This window comes from Somniosus microcephalus, chromosome 4 (genome assembly GCF_052327205.1).
Source record: "Somniosus microcephalus isolate GS21.2 chromosome 4, FLI_Smic_1.0, whole genome shotgun sequence".
In the NCBI taxonomy this organism is placed as follows: Eukaryota; Metazoa; Chordata; class Chondrichthyes; order Squaliformes; family Somniosidae; genus Somniosus; species Somniosus microcephalus.
Window position 1 is genome coordinate 64,994,130 of NC_140990.1, and position 26,671 is coordinate 65,020,800.

The window sequence follows — 26,671 nt, forward strand, 5'->3', positions numbered from 1 at the left end:
CCTCACCCGCGACTGTAAACCCATTGCTACCAAGAGCAGGCGGTACAGCGCCGGGGACAGAGCTTTTATTAGCTCTGAGGTGGAGCGGCTCCTGAAGGAGGGCATTATCGAAGGGAGCACCAGCCCCTGGCGAGCCCAGGTTGTAGTCGTTAAGACCGGCAATAAACACCGCCTGGTCATTGACTACAGCCAAACCATAAACCGGTACACTCAGCTGGACGCGTACCCCCTTCCCCGCATATCTGATATGGTCAATCAGATTGCGCAATACAGGGTATTCTCCACCATTGACCTTAAGTCAGCATACCACCAACTCTCTATCCGCCCTGAGGACCGCCAGTATACTGCCTTCGAGGCAAACGGCCGCCTCTACCACTTCCTTAGGGTTCCCTTCGGCGTCACCAACGGGGTTTCGGTCTTCCAAAGGGAGATGGACCGGATGGTTGACCAGAACGCACTGCAGGCCACCTTTCCCTATCTGGATAACGTCACCATCTGCGGCCACGACCAGCAGGACCATGACGTTAATCTAGAGAAATTCCTCCGTACGGCCCAGCAGCTGAATCTAACATACAATAAGGAGAAATGTATGTTTCGCACCACGCGCCTTGCCATTCTCGGCTGCGTAGTGGAGAACGGAGTCATTGGCCCCGACCCCGACAGAATGCGCCCCCTTATGGAGCTCCCCCTCCCCCACTGCCAAAAAGCACTGAAGAGATGCCTGGGGTTTTTCTCTTACTATGCTCAGTGGGTGCCCAACTATGCGGACAAAGCCAGACCCCTCATCAAGTCCACCTCCTTCCCCCTGACATCAGAGGCATGTGCAGCCTTCACTCTTATTAAGAGTGATATTGCGAAGGCCACAATGCACGCAGTGGATGAGTCCATCCCTTTCCAAGTGGAGAGCGATGCATCCGACTTCGCCCTAGCTGCAACCCTTAACCAGGCGGGGAGACCCGTGGCCTTTTTCTCAAGGACCCTCCAGGGCCCCGAGATTCGACACTCCGCTGTCGAAAAGGAGGCCCAGGCTATTGTGGAAGCGATGCGACACTGGAGGCATTACCTGGCCGGAAAACGATTTACCCTTCTCACTGACCAGCGTTCAGTTGCTTTTATGTTCAATAATAAGCAGAGGGGCAAAATCAAGAACGACAAGATCTTGAGGTGGAGAATTGAACTCTCCACCTACAATTACGATATCTTGTACCGGCCCGGGAAACTCAATGAGCCCCCAGATGCTCTATCACGAGGTACATGCGCCAACGCGCAAGTTGATAGACTGCGGACCCTCCACAATGACCTCTGCCACCCCGGGGTCACTAGATTCTGCCACTTCATTAAGGCCCGCAACCTGCCCTACTCCATCGAGGAGGTCAGGACTATGACCAGGAACTGCCAAATCTGTGCCGAATGCAAACCGCATTTTTATAGGCCAGACAGAGCACGCCTGATCAAGGCCACTCGCCCCTTCGAGCGCTTGAGCATCGACTTTAAGGGGCCTCTCCCTTCCTCTGACCGCAACGTGTACTTCCTCAACATAGTTGATGAGTACTCCCGTTTCCCTTTTGCCATCCCTTGCCCAGACATGACCAGTACCACGGTCATCAAATGTCTGAATGACCTCTTCGCCTTGTTCGGGTTCCCTAGCTATATACATAGCGACCAGGGCTCATCTTTCATGAGCGACGAACTTCATCAGTACCTGCTCGCGAGAGGTATTGCTACGAGCAGGACCACCAGCTACAACCCCCGGGGGAATGGCCAGGTGGAAAGAGAGAATGCGACGTTTTGGAAGGCCGTCCTCTTAGCCTTAAAATCTAAGGGCCTTCCGACCTCTCGCTGGCAGGAGGTCCTCCCTGCGGCGCTCCACTCCATCCGGTCACTGCTTTGTACTGCCACTAATGCCACCCCTCATGAGCAAATGTTCGTTTTCCCCAGGAAGTCCACATCGGGAACCTCGCTACCGACATGGCTGACTTCTCCTGGGCCCGTCCTACTGCGGAGGCACGTGAGGACCCATAAAATGGACCCCCTGGTCGAGAGGGTGAACCTCCTACACGCCAACCCCCAGTATGCCTACGTGGCATACCCAGACGGGCGGGAGGACACGGTCTCCATACGAGACCTCGCACCCTCGGGCGCCCCTGAATCACCACCGTTATTCTCCACCACTTCTCCCAACCCAACCCCTGTAGACGGCATGCCGGAGCCCCAGGACCCCTCGTTGACCACTCAGACACCAGATTCGACGTTGGATACTGCACCACCGCCGCCGCTGCTACGACGATCAGGACGGCATACAAGGCCTCCTGATAGACTTACCTACACGAACTTTTAGTACACTTCACCCCGCCGGACTCAATTTTAAACAAGGGGTGAATGTGGTAAACCACTGTTATCGTTTTCATTGTTGTTCACTGTTGTTCACTACTGTTATCGTTATTACACATTGTTACCTCTTGCTACTCACTGTGTACCAATGCATGCCGCAGCTGGCTCCACCCATGGCTCCGCCTACATGACCTGGTATAAAGGTGGCTGCTCGGCAACCCACTTCTTTCTTGGAACCAGTCGTCCACGAGAGGCATGCTCTGTTCTTTAGTTAATAAAAACCTTTTCATTACTATCCTAATTCATCGCTTTTTATGGATTAATTGATAAGCGTATCAATAGGAAAATCCACATCAAAGCAGTGGGAGACTTTCAGAAGGAAAATAGAGTACAACACCAACATGTTCCCGTAAAGGTCAAGGGTGGGACCAACAAACAAAGGGAACCTTGGATGACAAGGGATATACAAAAATGCATTAGGAAAAAAAGGGGGGCTTTTGGCAATTACAAAAGACTGAAGATGGAGGAAGCCCTAGAGGAGTATAAAAAGTGCAGGGGCATACTTAAAAAAGAAATTAGGAGAGCGAGGAGGGGCCATGAAATAACACTGGCGAGCAAAATAAAGGAAAATCCTAAGATGTTTTATAAGTATATTAAGGGCAAGAGGATAACCAGGGAAAGGGTAGGGCCCATTAGGGGCCAAAGTGGCAATCTGTGTGTAGAGCCAGATGATGTAGGTGGGGTTTTAAATGAATTTTTTGCATCTGTGTTCACTATGGAGAAAGACAATGTAGACATAGAAATCGGGCAAGGGGACTGTGATATACTTGAACATATTAGCATCGAGAGGGAGGAGGTACTAGTGGTTTTAGCAGGCCAAAAAGTGGATAAATCCCCAGGCCCGGATGAGATGTATCCCAGGCTGCTGTGTGAAGCAAAGGAGGAGATTGCAGGGACTCTGACACAAATTTTCAGAACCTCTCTGGCCACAGGGGATGTACCAGAGGACTGGAGAACAGCTAACGTAGTACCATTATTCAAGAAGGGTAGCAGGGATAAACCAGGGAATTACAGGCCAGTGAGCCTAACATCTGTGGTAGGGAAATTATTGGAAAAAATTCTGAGGGACAAAATTAGTCTCCACTTGGAGAGGCAAGGATTAATCGGGGATAGTCAGCATGGCTTTGTCAAGGGTAAATCATGTCTGACCAATCTGATTGAATTTTTCGAGGGGGTGACTAGGTGTGTGGATGAGGGAAATGCTGTGGATGTGGTATACATGGACTTCAGTAAGGCTTTTGACAAAGTCCCGCATAGGAGACTGGTCAAGAAGGTAAGAGCCCATGGGATCCAGGGTGCCTTGGCACGTTGGATCCTAAACTGGCTGAGTGGCAGGAGGCAGAGGGTGATGGTCGAAGGTTGCTTTTGTGACTGGAAGCCTGTGTCCAGTGGGGTACCTCAGGGATCGGTGCTGGGTCCCTTGCTGTTTGTGATCTACATAAATGAGAATGTAAAAGGTATGATCAGTAAGTTCGCAGATGACACGAAAATTGGTGGGGTGGTAAATTGTGAGGAGGAAAGCCTCAGGCTACAGGATGATATAAACGGGTTGGTCAGATGGGCGGAAAAGTGGCAAATGGAATTTAACCCTGAAAAGTGCGAGGTGATGCATTTTGGGCGGACAAATAAGGCAAGGGAATACACAATGAGTGGTAGGACCCTAGGAAGTACAGAGGGTCAGAGGGACCTTGGTGTACATGTACATAGATCCCTGAAGGCAGCGGAACAGGTAGATAAGGTGGTTAAAAAGGCATATGGGATACTTGCCTTCATTAGCCGAGGCATAGAATATAAGAGCAGGGAGGTTATGATGGAGCTGTACAAAACGCTGGTAAGGCCACAGCTGGAGTACTGTGTGCAGTTCTGGTCGCCTCACTATAGGAAGGATGTGATTGCTTTGGAGAGGGTGCAGAGAAGATTCACCAGGATGTTACCTGGGATGGAGCGCCTCAGCTATGAAGAAAGACTAAACAGGCTGGGGTTGTTTTCCTTGGAGCAAAGAAGGCTGAGGGGGGACCTGATTGAGGTGTACAAAATGATGAGGGGCATAGATAGGGTAGATAAAGAGGAACTTTTCCCCTTAGTAGGGGGGTCAATAACAAGGGGGCATAGATTCAAGGTAACGGGCAGGAGGTTTAGAGGGGATTTGAGGAGGAACTTTTTCACCCAGAGGGCGGTTGGAGTCTGGAACTCACTGCCTGAAAGGGTGGTAGAGGCAGGAACCCTCACAACATTCAAGAAGCATTTGGATGAGCACTTGAAATGCCATTGCATACAAGGCTATGGACCAAATGCTGGAAAATGGGATTAGATTGGACAGGGCTTGATGGACGGCGCAGACACGATGGGCCGAAGGGCCTCTTTCTGTGCTGTATAACTCTATGACTCTATTTCTTTAATTGAGATAATTGTTTCAAATACTTCCTTCATCAGGTCTTTAGCTCCTCCATTGATCCCTGTCAATAATCCTTGTTTTGGGGCTGGGGTTAGGGTGTAGGCTTAGGGGTTAGTGGTTGGGGATAGTGGTTATTGGTTAGGATTGGGGTTAGTGGTTGGGGCCAGTGGTTATTGGTTAGGATTGGGGTTAGTGGTTGGGGCCAGTGGTTATTGGTTAGGATTGGGGTTAGTGGTTGGGGCTAGTGGTTATTGGTTAGGATTGGGGTTAGTGGTTGGGGCCAGTGGTTATTGGTTAGGATTGGGGTTAGTGGTTGGGGCTAGTGGTTATTGGTTAGGATTGGGGTTAGTGGTTGGGGCCAGTGGTTATTGGTTAGGATTGGGGTTCTTGGTTAGGATTGGGTTATTGGTTAGGATTGGGGTTAGTGGTTGAGGCTAATGGTTACTGGTTAGGATTGGGGTCAGTGGATATTGGTTAGGATTGGGGTTAGTGGTTGGGGCTAGTGGTTATTGGTTAGGATTGGGGTTAGTGGTTGGGGCTCGTGGTTATTGGTTAGGATTTTGGTTAGTGGTTGGGGCTAGTAGTTATTGGTTAGGATTGGGGTTAGTGGTTAAGGCTAATGGTTATTGGTTAGGATTGGGGTCAGTGGATATTGGTTAGGATTGGGGTTAGTGGTTGGGGCTAGTGGTTATTGGTCAGGTTTGGGGTCAGTGGTTATTGGTCAGGATTGGGGTCAGTGCTTGGGGCTAGTCGATAGGCTATTAGGCTTAGGAAATAGTGATTAAGGTTAGCAACCACTATTGACAACGCCAGTGTCACTGGACGCATCCTTTTTCATTCATGTTTTTTAACCTCACGCAGACGAGTCACAAAACAGCCTCATGAATTGTTCATTCAAGGAACATTATTTTGGCCCGAGCCTGATTTCCTTCCTTCTTTCACATCTCGACATTTCCCACAGAAAAAAACATCAGGGACATTAGACTTTGTGACTTGGGACAAGAACAGGCGGATCCAGGTAGTGTGCAGATTACATCCAGTCATCGGCCTGCCTGAAAAGTGTTTCTGTCAATAACCTGTCACCAGGCCCCACCAATCACCATCTGATTCCACCATCATATCTTCATCCATTACCTGCCTTTCACCCTCACTACAGCAGGTTTCACCACCATGACCATTCCCCACACTGAGGCTCTCTGATTCCCATTTATAGTCTCCGTGTAAGTGGTCCCTGGATTTGGTGTCTCAGTGTAAGTGGTCCCTGGATTTGGTGTCTCAGTGTAAGTGGTCCCTGGATTTGGTGACTCAGTGTAAGTGGTCCCTGGATTTGGTGTCTCAGTGTAAGTGGTCCCTGGATTTGGTGTCTCAGTGTAAATGGTCCCTGGATTTGGTGTCTCAGTGTAAGTGGTCCCTGGATTTGGTGTCTCAGTGTAAGTGGTCCCTGGATTTGGTGTCACACTGTAAGTGGTCCATGGATTTGGTGTCACACTGTCAGTGCTTCCTGGATTTAAGAACATAAGAAATAGGAGCAGGAGTAGGCCATGTGGCCCCTCGGGCCTGCTCCGCCATTCAATAGGATCATGGCTGATCTGAACCTAGACTCACGTCCACTTCCCTGCCCTCTCCCCGTAACCGCTAATTCCCTTATCTGCTAGGAAACTGTCTATCTCCATTTTAAATTTATTTAATGTTGCAGCTTCCACAGCTCTCTGAGGTAGCAAATTCCATAGATTTACTACCCTCTGAGTGAAGAACTTTCTCCTCATCTCAGTTTTGAAAGGGCAGCCCCTTATTCTAAGATTATGCCCCCTAGTTCTAGTCTCACCCATCAGTGGAAACATCCACCCCGCATCCACCCGATCAAGCCCCCTCACAATCTCATATGTTTCGATAAGATCGCCTCTCATTCTTCTGAACTCCAATGGGTAGAGGCCCAACCTACTCAACCTTTCCTCATACGTCAACCCCCTCATCTCTGGAATCAACCGAGTGAACCTTCTCTGAACCGCCTCGAGAGCAAGTATATCTTTTCTTAAATATGGAAACCAAAACTGCACGCAGTATTCCAGGTGTGGCCTCACCAATACCCTGTATAACTGCAGCAAGACTTCCCTGTTCTTATACTCCATCCCCCTTGCAATAAAAGCCAAGATTCCATTGGCCTTCCTGATCACCTGCTGCACCTGCATACTAACTTTTTGTGTTTCATGTACCAGGACCCCCAGATTCCTTTGTACTGTAGCACTTTGCAGTTTCTCTCCATTTAGATAATAACTTGCTCCTTGATTTTTTCTGCCAAAGTGCATAACCTCACACTTTCCAACATTATATTGCATCTGCCAAATTTCTGCCCACTCACTTAGCCTGTCTATGTCCTTTTGCAGGTTTTTTATGTCCTCCTCACTCACTGCTTTCTCTCCCATCTTTGTATCATCAGCAAACTTGGATATGTTGCACTCGGTCCCTTCCTCCAAATCGTTAATATAGATTGTAAAGAGTTGGGGTCCCAGCACTGACCCCTGCGGAACACCACTAGTTACTGATTGCCAGCCCGAGAACGAACCATTTATCCCAACTCTTTGTTTTCTGTTAGATAGCCAATCTTCCACCCATGCCAGTATATTACCCCCAATCCCGTGATTTTTTATCTTGATCAGTAATCTTTTGTGTGGAACCTTGTCAAATGCCTTTTGGAAGTCCAAATACACTACATCCACTGGTTCCCCTTTATCCACCCTGTATGTTACATCCTCAAAGAATTCGAGCAAATTTGTCAAACATGACTTCCCCTTCGTAAAACCATGCTAACTCTGTCCTATTAAATTATGTTTATCCAAATGCACTGTTACTGTTTCCTTAATAATGGACTCCAACATTTTGCCAACCACAGATGTTAGTCTAACTGGTCTATAGTTTCCAGCTTTTTGTCTACTTCCCTTCTTAAATAAGGGTGTTACATTAGCAGTTTTCCAATCTGCCGGGACCTTTCCTGAGTCCAGGGAGTTCTGGAAAATGATCACCAATGCATCCACAATCCCTACCGTCACTTCTCTCAAGACCCTAGGATGTAGGCCATCAGGTCTGGGGGATTTATCTGCCTTAAGCCCCATTATTTTACTGAGTACCATCTCCTTAGTGATTTTAATCGTGTTTAGCTCCTCCCCCGCCATTGCCCCCTGTTTGTCCAGTGTTGGGATATTTTTAGTGTCCTCTACTGTAAAGACTGGTACAAATTATTTGTTCAGCGTCTTTGCCATCTCCATGTTCCCCACCACTAGTTTCCCGGTCCCATCCTCTAAGGGACCAACGTTCACTTTAGCCACCCTTTTTCTTTTTATATAGTTGTAGAAACTCTTGCTATCTGTTTTTATATTTTTTGCTAGTTTACTTTCATAATCTATCTTCCCTTTCTTAATTAATCTTTTAGTTATTGTTTGCTGGCTTTTAAATGCTTCCCAATCTTCTATCCTCCCACTAGATTTGGCTAATTTATATGCCCTTGTTTTCAGTCGAATACTATCCTTTATTACTTTACTAAGCCACGGATGGCTGTCTTTTCTTTTACTCCCCTTTTTCCTCAGTGGAATATATTTATCTTGAAAGATGTGAAATATCTCCTTGAATGTAGACCACTGCTCTTGTACCGTCTTACACTTTAATCTGTTTTCCCAGTCCACTTTAGTCAATTCTACTCTCATACCTTCATAGTCTCCTTTATTTAAGCTTAGTACGCTGGTTTGAGATCCAACTCTCTCACCCTCAAACTGAATTTGGAATTCAACCATATTATGGTCACTCATTCCAAGGGGATCCTTTACTAGGACATTTTTTATTAATCCTGTCTCATTACACAGGACCAGATCTAAGATTGCCTGCCCCCTGGTTGGTTCAGTTACATACTGCTCAAGGAACCCGTCCCTAATACACTCTATGAACTCTTCCTCAATGCTGCCATGCCCAATTTGATTAGTCCAGTCCCCTTATTATAAGCCCCAACTATTTCCTGATTTATACTCCAACAGAGTTGCAACTGTTAGGAGGCCTATAGACTATGCCCACTAGTGACTTTTTCCCCCTATTATTCCTTATCTCCACCCAAACTGTTTCACTATCCTGATCCTTTGACCCAATATCATTTCTGACTATTGCAGTGATTCCATCCTTGATTAACATAGCAACCCCACCTCCCTTTCCTTCCTGTCTGTCCTTCCTAATTGTCAAATACCCTTGTATGTTTAGTTCCCAGTCATGGTTATCTTGCAGCCATGTTTCCGTAATGGCCACCAGATCATACCCATGTGTAGTTATTTGCACCGTCAACTCGTCAGTTTTGTTACGAATGCTGCGTGCATTCAGATAAAGAACTTTCAAATATGTTTTCTGATAATTTATTCCTGCTTTTACTACTTTACCTTTTTCATCATACATTCTGTCCCTTCCTGACACGCTCTGGTTTTTAATTCCCCCACTGCTACCTTGCTCTAATGCATTCTCCGCTGTCATTTTTATTTTTCGCTCTCTTAAAACCTCCCCCCCACTAATTAGTTTAAAGCCCTCTCTACAGCCCTAGTTATTCAATTCGCCAGGACTCTAGTCCCAGCACTGGCCAAGTGAAGTCCGTCCCAATGGAACAGCGCTCTCCTGTCCCAGTACTGATGCCAGTGTCCCAGGAAGCAAAACCCATTTCTCTCACACCAGTCTTTGAGCCATGCATTTAACTCTCTAATTTTATTTACCCTAGCCAAATTTGCACGTGGCTCAGGTCGTAATCCAGAGATTATTACCCTTGTGGTTCTGCTTTTTAATTTGGCCCCTAGCTGCTCAAACTCCCTCAGCAGAACCTCCTTCCTTGTCCTATCTATGTCGTTGGTACCAACATGGACCACGACAACTGGATCCTCCCCCTCCCACTCCAAGTTTCTCTCCAGCCCAGAGGAGATGTCCTTAACCCTGGACAGGCAACACAGCCTTCGGGACTCTCGCTCTCGGCTGCAAAGAACTCTATCTATCCCCCTAACGATACTATCCCCTACCACAACATTTCTTTTAACTCCCCCCACTTGAATGGCCCCCCGCTCCACGGTGCTGTGGCCAGGTTGCTCATCCTCCCCGCAGTCCCTGTTCCCATCCTCACAGGGAGTAAGAGCCTCAAACCTGTTGGACAAGAGCAAGGGCTGCGGCTCCTCCAACACTACCTCCTGGATCCCCGTACCTGCCTCACTTCTAGTCACACCATCCTGACCCTGGCCACGGACTACATCTGAATTAATTAATCTAATTGGTGTGACTACCTCCTGATACACAGAGTCCAGGTAACTCTCCCCCTCCCTGATGTGTCTCAGTGTTTGAAGCTCGGACTCCAGCTCTTCAACACGGAGCCGGAATTCCTCGAGCAGCCAACACTTACTGCAAATGTGATCACCATGAGCATCAATGGTGTCCACCAGCTCCCACATATTGCAGCAGCAACACATCACCTGATCTCCCATTCTATGTAATTAATTAAATTTAATATTATTTTTAAATACCCTCTGCCCCAATTCTAGATGATGAATATCACACCTTAGAAACTATAAACCACAGAGTTTAAGCTTGAAAAAGAGAGAAATACTTACCAACCAATCACTTACCCGCTTTCTGGTGATGTCACACTTGGATTACTTTTTACCTCTCTCCTTCCCTCCGAGTTCCCAGACTGGAGATTGGTAAACCTTACCTGGTCTCTGGGACTTTTATAGCCCCGCTCTGCCGCTCGAGATTCCCGCCGACGCTGTGAGGCCTTACCTGGGTCTCTGGAGCCTTTTATAGCCCCGCTCTGCCGCTCGAGATTCCCGCCGACGCTGTGAGGCCTTACCTGGGTCTCTGGAGCCTTTTATAGCCCCGCTCTGCCGCTCGAGATTCCCGCCGACGCTGTGAGGCCTTGCCTGGTCTCTGGGGCCTTTTATAGCCCCGCTCTGCCGCTCGAGATTCCCGCCGACGCTGTGAGGCCTTACCTGGGTCTCTGGAGCCTTTTATAGCCCCGCTCTGCCGCTCGAGATTCCCGCCGACGCTGTGAGGCCTTATCTGGTCTCTGGGGCCTTTTATAGCCCCGCTCTGCCGCTCGAGATTCCCGCCGATGCTGTGAGGCCTTGCCTGGTCTCTGGGGCCTTTTATAGCCCCGCTCTGCCACTCGAGATTCCCGCCGATGCTGGGAGGCCTTACCTGGTCTCTGGGGCCTTTTATAGCCCTGCTCTGCCGCTCGAGATTCCCGCCAATGCCTTGAGGCCTTACCTGGTCTCTGGGGCCTTTTATAGCCCCGCTCTGCTGCTCGAGATTCCCGCCGACGCTGTGAGGCCTTACCTGGTCTCTGGGGCCTTTTATAGCCCCGCTTTGCCGCTCGAGATTCCCACCGATGCTGTCACAGTGTAAGTGGTCACTGGATTTGGTGTCTACTTCAGTCACCTCTTCAAAAAATTCAATCAGGTTCAGCAGGCATGACCTACCCTTTACAAATCCAAATTGGCTCTCTCTGATCAACTGAAAATTTTCAAGGTGTTCAGTCACTCTATCTTTAATTACAGACTCCAGTCATTTCCCGACAACTGGTCTCTAATTCCCTGGTTTCCCTCTCTCACCTTTCTGATAATAGCGGAGTGACATGCACAATTTTCAAATCTGACAAAATGGTTACCAAATCAAGAGAACTTTGGAAGATTATAGTTTGGGCATCTGCAATGTTCTCACCTACTTCCTTTAAAACCCTGGCTTGGAAACCATCTGGTCCTGGGGATTTGTTACTCTTTAGTGCCATTATTTTCTTCATTACTGTTATTTTGGTGAGTCCCCGACCCGGATTCAATATTAGTTTCCTTGGGATGTCCGGCCTGCTATCATCCTCCACTGTAAATACTGACGCAAAATAATTATTCAATGTGTCCGCCTTTTCCTTATTTTCATTGACAATGTCACCATTATCAGTTTTCAAGGGGCCCACATTGCTCCTGACCACCCTCTTTTTCCTAATATAATTGTATTAAAAATTGTGTTGATTTTGATAATCCTTACAAGTTACTTTTCATACTCCCTTTTTGTAGCTCTTACTGTCTGTTTTGTCACCCTTTGTTGTTCTTTGTATTTCTCCCATTCACCAGGATTTGTGCTATTTATTGTATTTCTGTGTACTTGTTCTTTTAGATTTATGTTTCCTCTTTAGTCGTCCATGGCAAGTAGAGCTCTTGCCCCTCAGGGGTAGAAGCTGGTCCTGTATCACATTAAAAAAAATATTTTTAAACACCTCCCACTGCTCTTGTCATTTTACCCATTAACAGATTTTCCCAGTTTACTGTGGACAGTCTGTCTCATCCCGTTGAAGTTGCCCTGAACTAACACTAGAATCTTAGTAGCTGTTTCGCATTTCTCCCTTTCAAACATAATGTGGAACTCGATCATGTTATGGTCGCTGTTAGGTAAATGTTCACTCACCGTGAGGCTGTTGACTAAATCTGGTACATTCCTAAATCTAATATGGCCTGCCCCCTTGTTGGTTCTAGGACATATTGTTGCAGAAAGTTATTCTAAACACGTGAGAAATTCACCTAAGAAGACGACAGAGACCAAAGTGCCGTTTGCCCCTCTCAGTGTGGCCCTGAAGGACAGTAACCAGGTTGAAGTTCTGTTCCCACCGTACGATCCTCCCCCCAGATTGTCCTTTCTGAGCTCCAGCCAGGTGATGCTAAACACTCAGATGGGAAAGACAAACATCTACAACGTGATTAAAACAAAGCTGATTTATTTGACATATATCCAGAATATTAAACTCCAGCCCAGTTACAGGAATTACTGACATCAGCAGAAACAACTGTCAGAATGAACATGGTTCAGTCCTGGATGTGATTAACAGCAGCAATAACAGCAGAATCTAACCCCTGCCGTCACTTGTGAACTCGCTGGTGTGCCAGCAGGTTCGATGACTGAGTGAATCCCTTCCCACACACGGAGCAGGTGAATGGCCGCTCCCCAGTGTGAAGTCGCTGGTGTGTCAGCAGGCTGGAGTGCTGAGTGTATCCCTTTCCACACACAGAGCAGATGAACGGCCTCTCCCCAGTGTGAACTCGTTGATGTCTCAGCAGGTTGCCTACCAGAGTGAATCCCTTCTCACATACGGAGCAAGTGAACGGCCTCTCCCCAGTGTGAACTCGGTGGTGTGTCAAAAGGTCGGATGACTGAGTGAATCCCTTCCCACACACGGAGCAGGTGAACGGCCTCTCCCCAGTATGAATTCGCTGGTGTCTCATAAGCTCTGCAGAACTTTTAAAGCTGTCCCCACAGTCAGAGCATTTAAAAGGTCTCTCCCCAGTGTGAATAAGCTGGTGTGTTCGGAGCGGGGATGAGTGAGTGAATCCCTTCCCACACACAGAGCAGGTGAATGGTCTCTCCCCAGTGTGAACTCGCTGGTGTGTCAGCAAGTGCGATGACTGAGTGAATCCCTTCCCACATACGGAGCAGGTGAATGGCCTCTCCCCGGTGTGACTGCGTCGATGAGTTTCCAGCTGGTATGGGTAATTGAATCCCTTCCCACAGTCCCCACATTTCCATGGTTTCTCCATGGTGCGGGTGTCCTTGTGTCTCTCCAGTTTAGAAAATCAGTTGAAGCCTCGTCCACACACAGAACACGTGTAGTTTCTCCCCGCTGCGAATGTTGCGATGTTTTTTCAGGCTGTGTAACTGGTTAAAGCTCTTTCCAAAGTCAGTGCACTGGAACACTCTCACTCGGGTGTGTGTGTCTCAGTGCTTTTCCAGTCACACTGATGTTTGAAATCTTTCCCCACAGACAGAACAAACATTTTTCCTTCCACATTCAAAGGCCGATGATATTCAGGTCCTGATGAATGGTGTGACTCTGTCAGATGTTGATGTGATGTTTGGTCTGAGTTTGCGGTGTGCAAATGCTGCCCTTCTCACAGCCTGTAAAAGGAGTTTACAAAAACCATCACTGTGAGTCCAGGATAGAAATTGACAAGATTCTCTCCTCCTGGTTCCTGGCCAAGGGGGCCGCGCATGCGCCCTGCAGCCCCGAGCCTCTCAAGATGGCGGCCGTTACCCTGGGCCTGTCACCGGGAGAAAGCCCCGCAGCTGCCGCCCCGCTCGGGGCAAACGCCTTGTTGGAGGCTCTTGTTCGGGGCCTGAGGCCCACCCCGGGTGTGTGTGATGAAGATAACGTTGAGTGTTTTAATAATGGGACCTGGGGCCGCACTCGGGGTGTGTGCAGCCCGCATCCCCCCGGGGTTCATGAACCCGCTCCCTGAGCTCGGGGTGTGAGCGGCCCGCATCCCCCCGAGGTTCATGAACCCGCTCCCTGAGCTCGGGGTGTGAGCGGCCCGCGTCCCCCTGGGGTTCATGAACCCGCTCCCTGAGCTCGGGGTGTGAGCGGCCCGCGTCCCCCCGGGGTTCATGAACCGGCTCCCTGAGCTCGGGGTGTGAGCGGCCCGCGTCCCCCCGGGGTTCATGAACCCGCTCCCTGAGCTCGGGGTGTGAGCGGCCCGCGTCCCCCCGGGGTTCATGAACCCGCTCCCTGAGCTTTCTCACCTGATGTGTCAGCGGCCAAAGTCCGCGCATACTCAGTTCACACTGCCCAACAATCAACCTCTCCCGCTAAGCTCCATCTGTTGTTCCGGTTTAAAGGTCAAGTCCCGCCCCTCCCACACTCCGATTGGTTGAAGGACCCGCCGCCCGCTCGGTCCTCCAGCCCCGCCCCGCTCGCTCCCTATTGGTCGGAAGCTCCCGTCAATCACCCGGGCAGTGTGAGCTGAGCATGCGCAGACCTTGGCAGCAGCCGCTGACACATCAGGTGAGAGAGCTCGGGGAGCGGGTTCATGAACCCCGGGGGGCCGCGGGCCGCTCACACCCCGAGCTCAGGGAGCGGGTTCATGAACCCCGGGGGGGACGCGGGCCGCTCACACCCCGAGCTCAGGGAGCAGGTTCATGAACCCCGGGGGGACGCGGGCAGCGGGCCGCTCACACCCCGAGCTCAGGGAGCGGGTTCATGAACCCCGGGGGGACGCGGGCTGCTCACACCCCGAGCTGAGGGAGCGGGTTCATGACCCCCCGGGGGGATGCGGGCCGCTCACACCCCGAGCTCAGGGAGCGGGTTCATGAACCCCGGGGGGACGCGGGACGCTCACACCACGAGCTCAGGGAGCGGGTTCATGAACCCCGGGGGGACGCGGGACGCTCACACCCCGAGCTCAGGGAGGGGGTTCATGAATCCCCGGGGGGATGCGGGCCGCTCACACCCCGAGCTCAGGGAGGGGGTTCATGAATCCCCGGGGGGATGCGGGCCGCTCACACCCTGAGCTCAGGGAGCGGGTTCATGAACCCCGGGTGGACGCGGGCCGCTCACACCCTTAGCTCAGGGAGCGGGTTCATGAACCCCGGGGGGACGCGGGCCGCTCACACCCCGAGGTCAGGGAGCGGGTTCATGAACCCCGGGGGTACGCGGGCCACTCGCACCCCGAGTGCGGCCCCAGGCCCCATTATTAAAACACTCAACATTATCCACCCTGCTTCCCGGTTTCTCTCGATTCGCTCAGCAAAGGGATCCCGCGCCAAACTCCGGGACAGACAGGAAGTCAGGGAGCGTCTGTAAATGCAGGAGAAATGGTGACTGGTCAGGGAGCGTCTGAATTTTTTTTTAAATTCTTTCTTTGATGGGATGTGGGCGTCGCTGGCTAGGCCTGCATTTAGTGCCCATCCCTGATTGCCCTTGAGAAGATGGTGGTGAGCCGCTTTCTTGAACCGCTGCAGTCCATATGGTGTAGGTACACCCACAATGCTGTTAGGAAGGGAGTTCCAGGATTTTGGCCCAGCGACAGTGAAGGAATGGCGATACAGGTCCAAGTCAGGATGGTGTGTGGCTTGGAGGGGAACTTGTAGGTGGTGATGTTCCCATGCGTCTGCTCCTCTTTTGTTTAAATCAATAAAACAAAAACATTAAACAAATACACCCAATCCAATAAACCCCGAAACAAAACTTAACCCCTTAAATTAAAATCTGGTGGTTTAAACCAACTACGCACTCCAGTCCCCGCGGCGCCCACCGGTCTCGAAAGAGCTCGAGCTCGCCGGTGGACACCGCGTGCTCCATCTCCAGGGCCACCCGGCCGCGAACATGGCCGCGGAAGAGAGGGAGGCAATCCGGCCGGACGACCCCCTCGACCGCCCGCTGCCTGGACCAATTAATGGCTTTCTTGGCCAGGCCCAGGAGCAGGCCCACGAGGAGGTCCTCCGACCTGCCCGCTCCCCTCCGCACGGGGTGACCGTAGATCAGGAGCGTGGGACTGAAGTGCAACCAAAATTTGAGGAGCAGCCCCTTCAAAAAATGGAAGAGGGGCTGCAACCTCTCACACCCCGTGTAAACGTGAAAGACGGACTCCTCCAGACCGCAAAACAAACAGGCGGTCTGGGAGTCCGTAAACCTACTTAAAAATCTATTGCACGGAACTGCTCTGTGCAACACCCTCCAGGCCAAATCCCCGATAGAACAGGGGAGGACTCCCGCATAGAGAGCCCATGCGTCTGCTGCCCTTGTCCTTCTAAGTGGTAGAGGTCGCGGGTTTGGAAGGTGCTGTTGAAGGAGCTTTGGCGAGTTGCTGAAGTGCATCTTGTAGATGGTACACACTGCAGCCACAGTGCGCCGGTGGTGGAGGGAGTGAATGTTGAAGGTGGTGGATGGAGTGCCAATCAAGCGGGCTGCTTTATCCTGAATGGTTTGGAGCTGCACTCATCCAGGCAAGTGGAGAGTATTCCATCACACTCCTGACTTGTGCCTTGTAGTTGGTGGTAAGGCTTTGCGGAGTCAGGAGGTGAGACACTCGCCGCAGAATTCCCAGCCTCTGGCCTGCTCTTGTAGCCACAGTATTTATATGGCTGGTCCAGTTCAGTTTCTGATCAATGGTAACCCTCAGGATGTTGATAGTGGGGGATTCAGCGATGGTAATGCCATTGAATGTCAAGGGGAGATGGTTAGAGTCTCACTTGTTGGAGATGGTCATTGCCTGGCACTTGTGTGGTGCGAATGTTACTTGCCACTTGTCAGCCCAAGTCTGAATGTTGTCCAGGTCTTGCTGCATATGGACACGGACTGTGTCAGTATCTGACGAGTCTCGAATGGTGCTGAACAGTGTGCAATCATCAGCGAACATCCCCACTTCTGACCTTATGATGGAGGGAAGGTCATTGATGAAACAGCTGAAGATGGTTGGGCCTAGGACACTGCCCTGAGGAACTCCTGCAGTGATGTCATATGATTGAGATGAATGACCTCCAACAACCACAGCCAACTTCCTTTGTGCTAGGTATGATTCCAACCAATGGAGAGTTTTCCCCTTGATTCCCATTGACTTCAGTTTTGCTAGGGCTCCTTGATGCCACACTCGATCAAATGCTGCCTTGATGTCAAGGGCAGTCACTCTCACCTCACCTCTTAAGTTCAGCTCTTTTCTCCATGTTTGGACCAAGGCTGTAATGAGGTCAGGAGCTGAGTGGCCCTGGCGGAACCCAAACTGGGCGTCAGTTAGCAGGTTATTGCTGAGTAAGTGCCGCTTGATAGCACTGTCGACACCTTCCATCACTTTGCTGATGATTGAGAGTATACTGATGGGACGGTAATTGGCCGGGTTGGATTTGTCCTGCTTTTTGTAGACAGGACATACTTGGGCAATTTTCCACATTGCCGGGTAGATGCCAGTGTTGTAGCTGTACTGGAACAGCTTGGCTAGGGGCGCAGCTAGTTCTGGAGCACAAGTCTTCAGTACTATTGCCGGAATGTTGTCACGGCCCATAGCCTTTGCAGTATCCAGTGTCTTCAGCCGTTTCTTGACATCACGTGGAGTGAATTGAATGGGCTGAAGACTGGCATCTGTGATGCTGGGGACCTCAGGAGGAGGCCGAGATGGATCATCCACTCGGCACTTCTAGCTGAAGATAGTTGTAAATGCTTCAGCCTTGTCTTTTGCACTCTCGTGCTGGGCTCCACCATCATTGAGGATGGGGATATTTTTGGAGCCTCCTCCTCCTGGTAACTGTTTAATTGTCCACCACCACTCACGACTGGATGTGGCAGGACTGCAGAGCTTTGATTTGATCCGATGGTTGTGAGATCGCTTAGCTCTGTCTACCGCATGTTGCTTCCGTTGTTTGGCATGCAAGTAGTCCTGTGTTGTAGCCTCACTTGGTTGACACCTCATTTTTCGGTATGCCTGGTGCTGTTCCCGACATGCTCTCCTGCATTCTTCGTTAAACCAGGGTTGATCTCCTGGCTTGATGGTAATGGTAGAGTGAGGGATATGCCGGGCCATGAGGTTACAGATTGTGGTTGAATACAATTCTGCTGCTGCTAATGGCCGACAGCGCCTCATGGATGCCCAGTTTTGAAATGGAGGAGAAATGGTGACAAGTCAAGGAGCATCTGTAAATGGAGGAGAAAAGGTAACTGGTCAGGGAGCGTCTGTAAATGGAGGAGGAATGGGGACTGGTCAGGGAGCGTCTGTAAATGTAGGCGAAATGGGGACTGGTCAGGGAGCGTCTGTAAATGAGGAGAAATGGTGACTGGTCAGGGGATGTCTGTAAATGAAGGAGAAATGGTGACTGGTCAGAGAGCGTCTGTAAATAAAGGAGAAATTATTCATTATTTTGGGGCTGGTTTGTGTGAATAAATATATCAGTAATTTAAATTAGACTCCTTTCCGTGACCCAGCTCCTGTAAATACTGGCTGGAAAGGGGCTGGACTCTCAGGAGGCTCCACACCGCTGGCTGCTCCTGCGTAGGTGATCTCCCATTTGATTAATGTGTGTCTGTTGTGTGTGTGTTTAACAAAATGCCCGAAGTAGTTCATAAGGTGCGGAACCAGTGAGTGTACAGCTGAATCCATTCAGATCAGCAGCTTCGGGAGGAAAGAGAGGGGAACCAGTGAGCGTAGAACTGCACCCAGCCAGAGTCAGCACCTTCAGGGGAGGAGAGGGTGGGGAACCAGTGAGCGTAGAACTGCACCCAGGGAAAGTCAGCACCTTCAGGGAAGGAGAGGGAGGGGAACCAGTAAGTGTAGAACTGAACCCAGCCAGAGTCAGCACCTTCAGGGGAGGAGAGAGACGGGAACCAGTAAGTGTAGAACTGAACCCAGCCAGAGTCAACATCTTCGGGGGGGGAGAGAGAGGAGAACCAGTGAGTGTAGAACTGAACCCAGCCAGAGTCAGCACCTTCAGGGGAGAGGGAGTGGAACCAGTGAGTGTAGAACTGAACCCAGCCAGAGTCAGCACCTTCAGGGGAGGAAGAAAAATGTGTGCAGATGAAAAAATGTTGGAGATTGTGCGATGGGTTTGGATTTCAGCACAGGGAGGAGGGAGAGTGTGTGGGATGGGGATTTACAGCTTTGGGGGAACAAGAGAGGAAAGAATGTTCCATAGAAACTAGAATTGTCATGAATTTCTATCCTGTACTTACAGTGATGACTTTTGTAAACTCCATTTACAGGGTATTAGAAGGGGAGGATTTGCAGACGGGGAACTCAAACCAAACATCACGTCAAGATCTGACAGAGTCACTCAATTCATCAGGACCTGAATATCATCGGCCTTTGAATGTGGAAGGAGAAATGTTTGTTCTGTCTGTGGGAAAAGATTTCAAACACCAGTGTGACTGGAAAAGCACGGAGACACACACACCCGAGTGAGAGTGTTCCAGAGCACTGACTGTAGAAAGAGCTTTAACCAGTTACACAGCCTGAAAAAATATCACACCGTTCACACTGGGGAGAAACTGTACACGTGTTCTGTGTGTGGACGAGGCTTCAACCGATCGTCCAACCTCGAGAGACACACGGGCACCCGCACCACAGAGAAACGGTGGAAATGTGGGAAGGGATTCAGTTACCGATCCAAGCTGGAAACTCATCGACGCAGTCACACTAGGGAGAGACCATTCACCTGCTCCATGTGTGGGAAGGGATTCACTAAATTATGCCACGTTCCGACACACCGGCATATTCACACTGGGGAGAGGCCATTGACCTGCTGTGTGTGTGGGAAGGGATTCACTAACTCCTCCAGCCTCACTGCACACCAACTTGTTCACTCTAATAAGAGATTGTTTAAATGTTCTGACTGTGAGAAGAGCTTTAAAAGCAGAAGGGATCTGCTGAAACACCAACGCACTCACACTGGGGAGAGGCCGTTCACCTGCTCCACGTGTGGGAAGGGATTCACTCAGTCATCTAACCTGCTGAAACACCAGTGAGTTCACAAGTGACTGCAGGGGTTGGATGCTTCATGGGATAGTGCAGAAGGAGCTTTACTCTGTATCTAACCCGTACTGTACCTGCCCTGGCAGTGTTTGATAGGGCAATGTAGAGGGAGCTTTACTCTGTATCTAACCCGTGCTGTACCAGTCCTGGAAGTGTTTGATGGGGTGGTGTCGAGGGAGCTTTACTCTGTATCCAACCCGTGCTGTACCTGCCCTGGGGATGTTTGATGGGACAGTGTAGAGGGAGCTTTACTCTGTATCTAACCCGTGCTGTACCTGCCCCGGGAGTGTTTGATGGGACAGTGTAGAGGGAGCTTTACTCTGTATCTAACCCGTGCTGTACCTGCCCCGGGAGTGTTTGATGGGACAGTGTAGAGGGAGCTTTACTCTGTATCTAACCCTTGCTGTACCTGCCCCGGGAGTGTTTGACGGGACAGTGCAGAGGGAGCTTTACTCTGTATCTAACCCGTGCTGTACCTGCCCTGGGAGTGTGTGATGGGACAGTGTAGAGGGAGCTTTACACTGTATCTATCCCGTGCTGTACCTGCCCTGGGAGTGTTTGATGGGACAGTATAGAGGGAGCATTACTCTGTATCTAATCCGTGCTCTACTGTAAGGGGTTTTCCTGAGAGATTTCCCTGAGGTTTCTTTCTCTAGAGGCCTCTCTTGCACAGTAAACCTTGAGTGGTTCAACCCACTCGCCCCTTAGATTCTGTACTCTGGACTTAGGGGCAGGAACTACAATGTAGAGAAAACTCTTATAGACCAAGTTTGATGAAACAAAATGAAATTTTATTGCATAAGGAAAAATATCAAATCAAATGCAAGCAGATAAGGGAGTACATGGGAGGAAAAAACACAAAACAAATCATAACGACACAGTACTAACTAAGGCAAATACAGGCATCTTATACTCTACAAAGATCATCATGAAATAAGGAAACACACGGAACATCGAGGGACGACAACTCATGTTAATTGTACCCTTAAATCCACCCCCTTATTAAACCAATCTAGATCTGATTGTGAAGGGCCAGAAACATGCTCACCAATCCCACTAGGAAGTGCAAGGTTTTGAAATCGAGTCTGTGTTTGGTCCTTTCAGGCGTCTCGTCTCCACGTGGATCGTGGAGCCCCTACGAGCTGCGCCACACCTCTCTCCTGAGGTGGGGGTCGGGGGCGGCTGGACACCGGTGGGCCTGGATGTCGGCGGGGTCGAGGATCGTCGGCTCGACCCTGGTCAGAGGAGCCTTGGGCTGGCTCCCATCGCTTCTTCAGTTTATTTTTATCTCTTCTCCTTCCAACCGGGGTGGCTGGAAGGTTTCTTCTCTTGGGGTTTTTAATTTTTTTTTGTTCTCCCAAGTTGGGTCGATGGCCTCTCGTTCCGGCAACGGCCCGGGAATGGTCGATGATCTCCCGATGTGTTTCCCTGGGGCGGGACGCCGGCTTCGAGACGGCCTTCTCGATGTTGGCTTGGTTCTTCCTCTTGCGAGTGCCTGCTTCTTCTTCTGAGTGTGATTCAAACTCTCCAGCTCTCCCCTCAAGTTCTCCCCAACTGCCGAAAAGTCTTCCAGATATACCTTTCTTCCAGAAACTTCTGTCTCCCGCCCAAAAGCAGGTTAGTCTTTGTTTTATTTTTGGCAGGCTGGGAGCACAGCGGGGTAGTTATTATATTTTAAAATGTCTTAAACTGCCAGTAAAGGCCCATCTCTGGTCTGGAATGACCTTCATTGTTTTTAATGTCCTGCTGATCTCGTTATCTAGTCCTGGGTGCTGTTGTCATGAATATGAAATTGTCCCCTTTTGTCTGGGTCAACATTTGGATGGCCTCTGTCTCCAGGCCGATCTTGACTGGATCTGCATCTAATCCATATGTATATGGGTGGGTCTGGTTTCGTTCTCTCAGAAACGGCTTCCAGAACTTACTGTGGGTTGAATCCACAAAGCTGTCTGAGGTTGCGCAGGAGCCATTTTAATGTGTCCCAATAAGCTGGTCACATGGTATGGTGGCCATTTTGTATGCCCCTTTTTCTGGGCTTTTAAAACAGTCTTTAAAATCACGGCCTCTTCTGCCATTTGACCCTTATTAATATAAAGTCCAATTTTGTGAATCCTACACTCCCCCCTGATGATACTGTAACTTGCTTGAAGTATCATAATTCTGGGTGAGCAAAATTTTCTGACTTTCCACATTCTAACCATCCCCAGTATTTACCTATCTATGACCCCACGACACATGCATTTCCCATTTCAGAAAAATCTAGTGTACATTGAGCATCTACAGATGGCAATACCTTGGAGTTAAAATCTAACAACTTACTTCCAGGCGTGGAGGGGGCCCTTATACCCCTACATCACCTAATGCTTACACATTACCCTTTTAATAACATCACATCTAATAAGACTTCAATAATAAAATAGAGGACACACGAAAATCACAATGCACATGAATACATTTCAAAAATAATACAGAGGAGGGAGGGAAAACTTTAACTTTATACAAAGCAGCAAAAATCTACACGGGTGTTTCTTCTACCCGCACATAATGCTCCCTCCATTCCCCTCTATTCTCAGACTTTTGCGAATGTTTGACCTTTTTAACAGTGTACAAACAGTAAATAAACTGCAATGACAACCTGGCACACTACAAGAATGTGGGAGGCTATCCTAATCTAGGAAGGGACTTCTATATTAGTGAACAGGTCCCACCACGGTGGGGTCACTATGTCCAATATGTCTGCCCCTATCTCTAAAGTCTTCTGCTCCAGTGTGTAGAAGTGTTTATGTGAAACAACAACAGCTTTTAATATCTTGGTGAGGTGTTCAGGGAGAGGGGGAATGATATATCCAAAATGTGCAACGAATTGCTGAAAATCGGTGAAATTCTCTTTTACAGTGATGTGAACAGTGGAAGGTTCAGGAATGGGGACAATTCGCTCTTGGGCCACTTGAACTTCTGCCCTGCGCTTGAAACAGAAGCTGCTGTCACTAACCGGACACCAACCGTGCTGTCCATGCTGGTAGTGGGGCGCTGCCGTGGTGACACAGTATGTCCCACCTATATATGCCACCTGCGGGGGCACATGGCCTTGTGCCATTGCCTCCATGGTTCAATTTATAGGCTTCGCGCCAGCAGTTCTGAACCCGCACTGTGGTTTTGAATGGGCATTCAAATGCTGGGGACACAGGATGATGTGTGCTCCCCGGCTCGGGCACCCCGAGAGGTCGGTACCCATCATTGCATGCTCCCATTGAATGACGTAAGGTGGGACCCCCGTGTAGCGAATGTGCGCACCCCCCTGAATGACTCCAATGTTCTCCACCCTGTATACCGGGGCGGGTTTTGCTGTCTTTCCCATCACCGGCATTCTTACCACTATACCCATAATGGTGTGATTAGACCGTCCACAGTCCACTGAGACTGGGTAGGCCTCTGAAGCTAGTCTGAGCTGGCACGGACTCAATGCATTCTCAAAAGGGTGGAGGGCTGCGAGGTGCTTGTTGCTGATCCAGGAGGGGACTAAATCTTGCTTTAAATCCTCCAGATTACTGTGGCCCTCGCCCAGTAACCACGCCCCGTATAGCACACAAGCTTCGTTCTGCGCAGCCTGATCGGACGCATTCCGATCCTCCCTGATGAGGGCATTTACTGTTCTGGCGTGTTTCTCCAGCTCAGCTATTATCTCTTAAGTGTAGTGTCATGGCCTGGTCCTCGTGTAACTCAGAACCCACTACCTTATTCTCATCAGTCAGTATCTTTCTTAACTGTGTTTTCAAACCACTGGGTTTGCAGCACCACGTCATCCAGTGTGTTGATGACGGAAGTTCCTGTATTAAAAGCTGTGAAAATATAATTTACTGCACCCCTTCTTTGCCTCCCTATTCTGTCCAAGACCTCATGTGGTGTGGTGTACAATTCGGCTCTGTCAACATCGGCAAAGTCGAATTTGTAAAACTGTTTAAACATGTTTGTTAACAGGACCTGGTATAATTGCTCCATTTCCCTGGGGCACCACGCTGGCAATCTTACCTCAGTGAGGTTTAAAATCACCGAAGCCACCGCGTAGTGGACCCCTTGGTACAGTACCTGACCTGTGCGTACCAATACCATTCCGTTCCCGGGTCCCTTTATCGTGGTGGGGCACCCTTCCTTGAGGGCTTTAGCTACTGGAATTGTGGGCAGGGGCTTGCGGGGTCGGGTGATGAGCTCAGTGACGTTTACTGGGATCTGAGAGTATGGGACTCCGCACGCCCATGTGCTGACGTCCCACCTCATTCCTTGTCCAGCATCCTGCCACTGTCTTTGGAAAAAGATGGAGACGCCTGTGGGGCAAGCGCGTTCTGAACCCCACATACAGATGTAGATCCCCTCATCTGGTTCCCACCATTTGTCCCAACAGACACTCAACCCCCTGTGAGTTCCCGTTATTGTCCGATGGGTGTTATTACCCAATCTCTCCCATTCCACAGTTGAATTCTTCATGGTGCTACTCAACTTGCACAGCCACCACCAAAGGTACATGTCCCAAACAGTTCAAGCAAATCTTGCCCACGGTGACGCTGATCCTGGGTGCAATGATCCGCACCCTGGGGCACATCAAGAGACATTTCTTTGTATGCAAACCCCATGTGGTGATTATTCTTGTTTTGTAAGATGTATTGTGATTGGTTGTCTGTTTCCTGCCTTGAGATATATGCTGTAAACTCATTGGTAGTTGATGTCATGTGATTTGTGGTGGCCATCTTAAATTCAGTTCTCTACAGCCTTGGTTGGGACTGGGTGTTGAAGATGTGCTGCTGGGTTTTTAAGGTTAATAAAGCCTAGATTTAGAAAGGCAAATCTACTCTTCATTTCACCCCGTCTGGCTGGAGTATTCAGTAGAGTTCGACCCCAGCCAGCCTGGCCATCTCCCTTCATGGAAGTAGGCAGCAGTCTCTTCAGCGTCCCGTGAGCCAGTTCCGTCAGTCGTGATGGGGCCTCTATTTCCAGAGCACCCATAAATCGTGGAGTCCTTGGTGTGGCCCCGCTAGGCCCAGCTCCATCCGATAATTACGAACGCGATGAGGATCCCTCTCATCTTTACTGGCTCCTGTAATAAATCAAACAATATAGCCAGGCTCCCGAGAGATTCTGGCTTCGGCGACGGCATGTTCGGGTCTTTCGACCTCGATCCAAAACAACACACATACTGGGCAAATTTAAAACTACTTAAACTCTAATCCCCTTAATATATTTACACACCTTAAACTTGAACCTAAACTTATGTACAGCGCCGCCCATCCCCGGGCGGCTTGCCTAATCCCTGATTGGACTGCAGCTCGCCGCTCCCTGTGGCGGGGCTGCAGTGACCTGTTCCTTGGGTTCCCCGCAGCCTTTTGCTGTTAATTGGGGACTGCGTTTTGTCAAGAATTTCTCAAGTCGGCGTTTACTGGGAGCAGGGGAATCGGGCCAAGGTTTTACAGGCTGAGGCGTTCGAGTCGACCTGCGAAAAGGTACTTTGGGCGTGGCTCCCTTAGCGAGTGGACCTTCGGGTGGGACCTTAGCTCTCACAGCCCGTGGCTATTTCACGACTGTGGGCTTCGGCTCCCTTCCCTCAGGCTCCGCCCCTTTGGGATTCGGGCAGGCTCCCTTGGTGAGTGGACCTTCGGGTGGGACTTCAGCTCGCACAGCCCGTGGCTCTTCCACGACTGTGGGCTTCGGCTCCCTCCCCTCAGGCTCCACCCCTTCGGGAATTGGGCCTGTGGCAGACGGCTCCTCACCTGTCCCTACAGGTGGAGAATCTCTGCCCCCAATTTCTACCTCCCCCACGCTTGAGTCGAGGGCGGGACCTCCGTCCTCCAACTCCACCTCCTCCAGAATCGTGTCGAGGGCGGGACCTTGTTACATAAGAACATAAGAAATAGGAGCAGGAGTAGGCCAATCGGCCCCTCGAGCCTGCTCTGCCATTCAATAAGATCATGGCTGATCTGATCCTAGCTGCCAATCTACTATCACAGAACCATCTCCTGAATCTAACAGAATTAGACACACGAAATAGGAGCAGGATCAGGCTACACGGCCCCTGGGCCCGCTCCGCTACCTACAGGGCCATGTCCGATCCGAACCTAGACTCCTGTCCAAATTCCTGCCCACTCCCCGTAACCCTTAATTCCCTTTACTTCTAGGAAACTGTCTATTTCTGTTTTAAATTTATGTAATGATGTAGCTTCTACAGCTTTTTGAGGCAGCATATTCCATGGACCTACCACCCTCTGAGTGAAGTAGTTCCTCCTCATCTCAGTTTTGAAAGAGCAGCCCCTTATTCTAAGACTATGCCCCCTAGTTCTAGTTTCACCCATCATCGGCAACATCCTCCCCGCATCCACCCGATCCAACCCCTTCACAATCTTATATGTTTCAATAAGATCGCCTCTCATTCTTCTGAACTCCAATGAGTAGAGTCCCAATCTACTCAACCTCTCCTCATATGTCCATCCCCTCATCCGCGGGATTAACCGAGTGAACCTTGTTTGTACTGACTCGAGAGCAAGTATGTCTTTACTTAAGTATGGACACCAAAACTGTATGCAGTATTCCAGGTGTGGTCTCACCAATACCTTGTACAACTGAA

At 49.8% G+C, this 26,671-nt stretch overlaps 1 pseudogene; it reads right to left on the reverse strand.

The window, feature by feature from the left end:
- Positions 1–26,671, reverse strand: part of LOC147119080 (uncharacterized) — a 96,397-nt pseudogene that overhangs the window by 55,576 nt on the left and 14,150 nt on the right.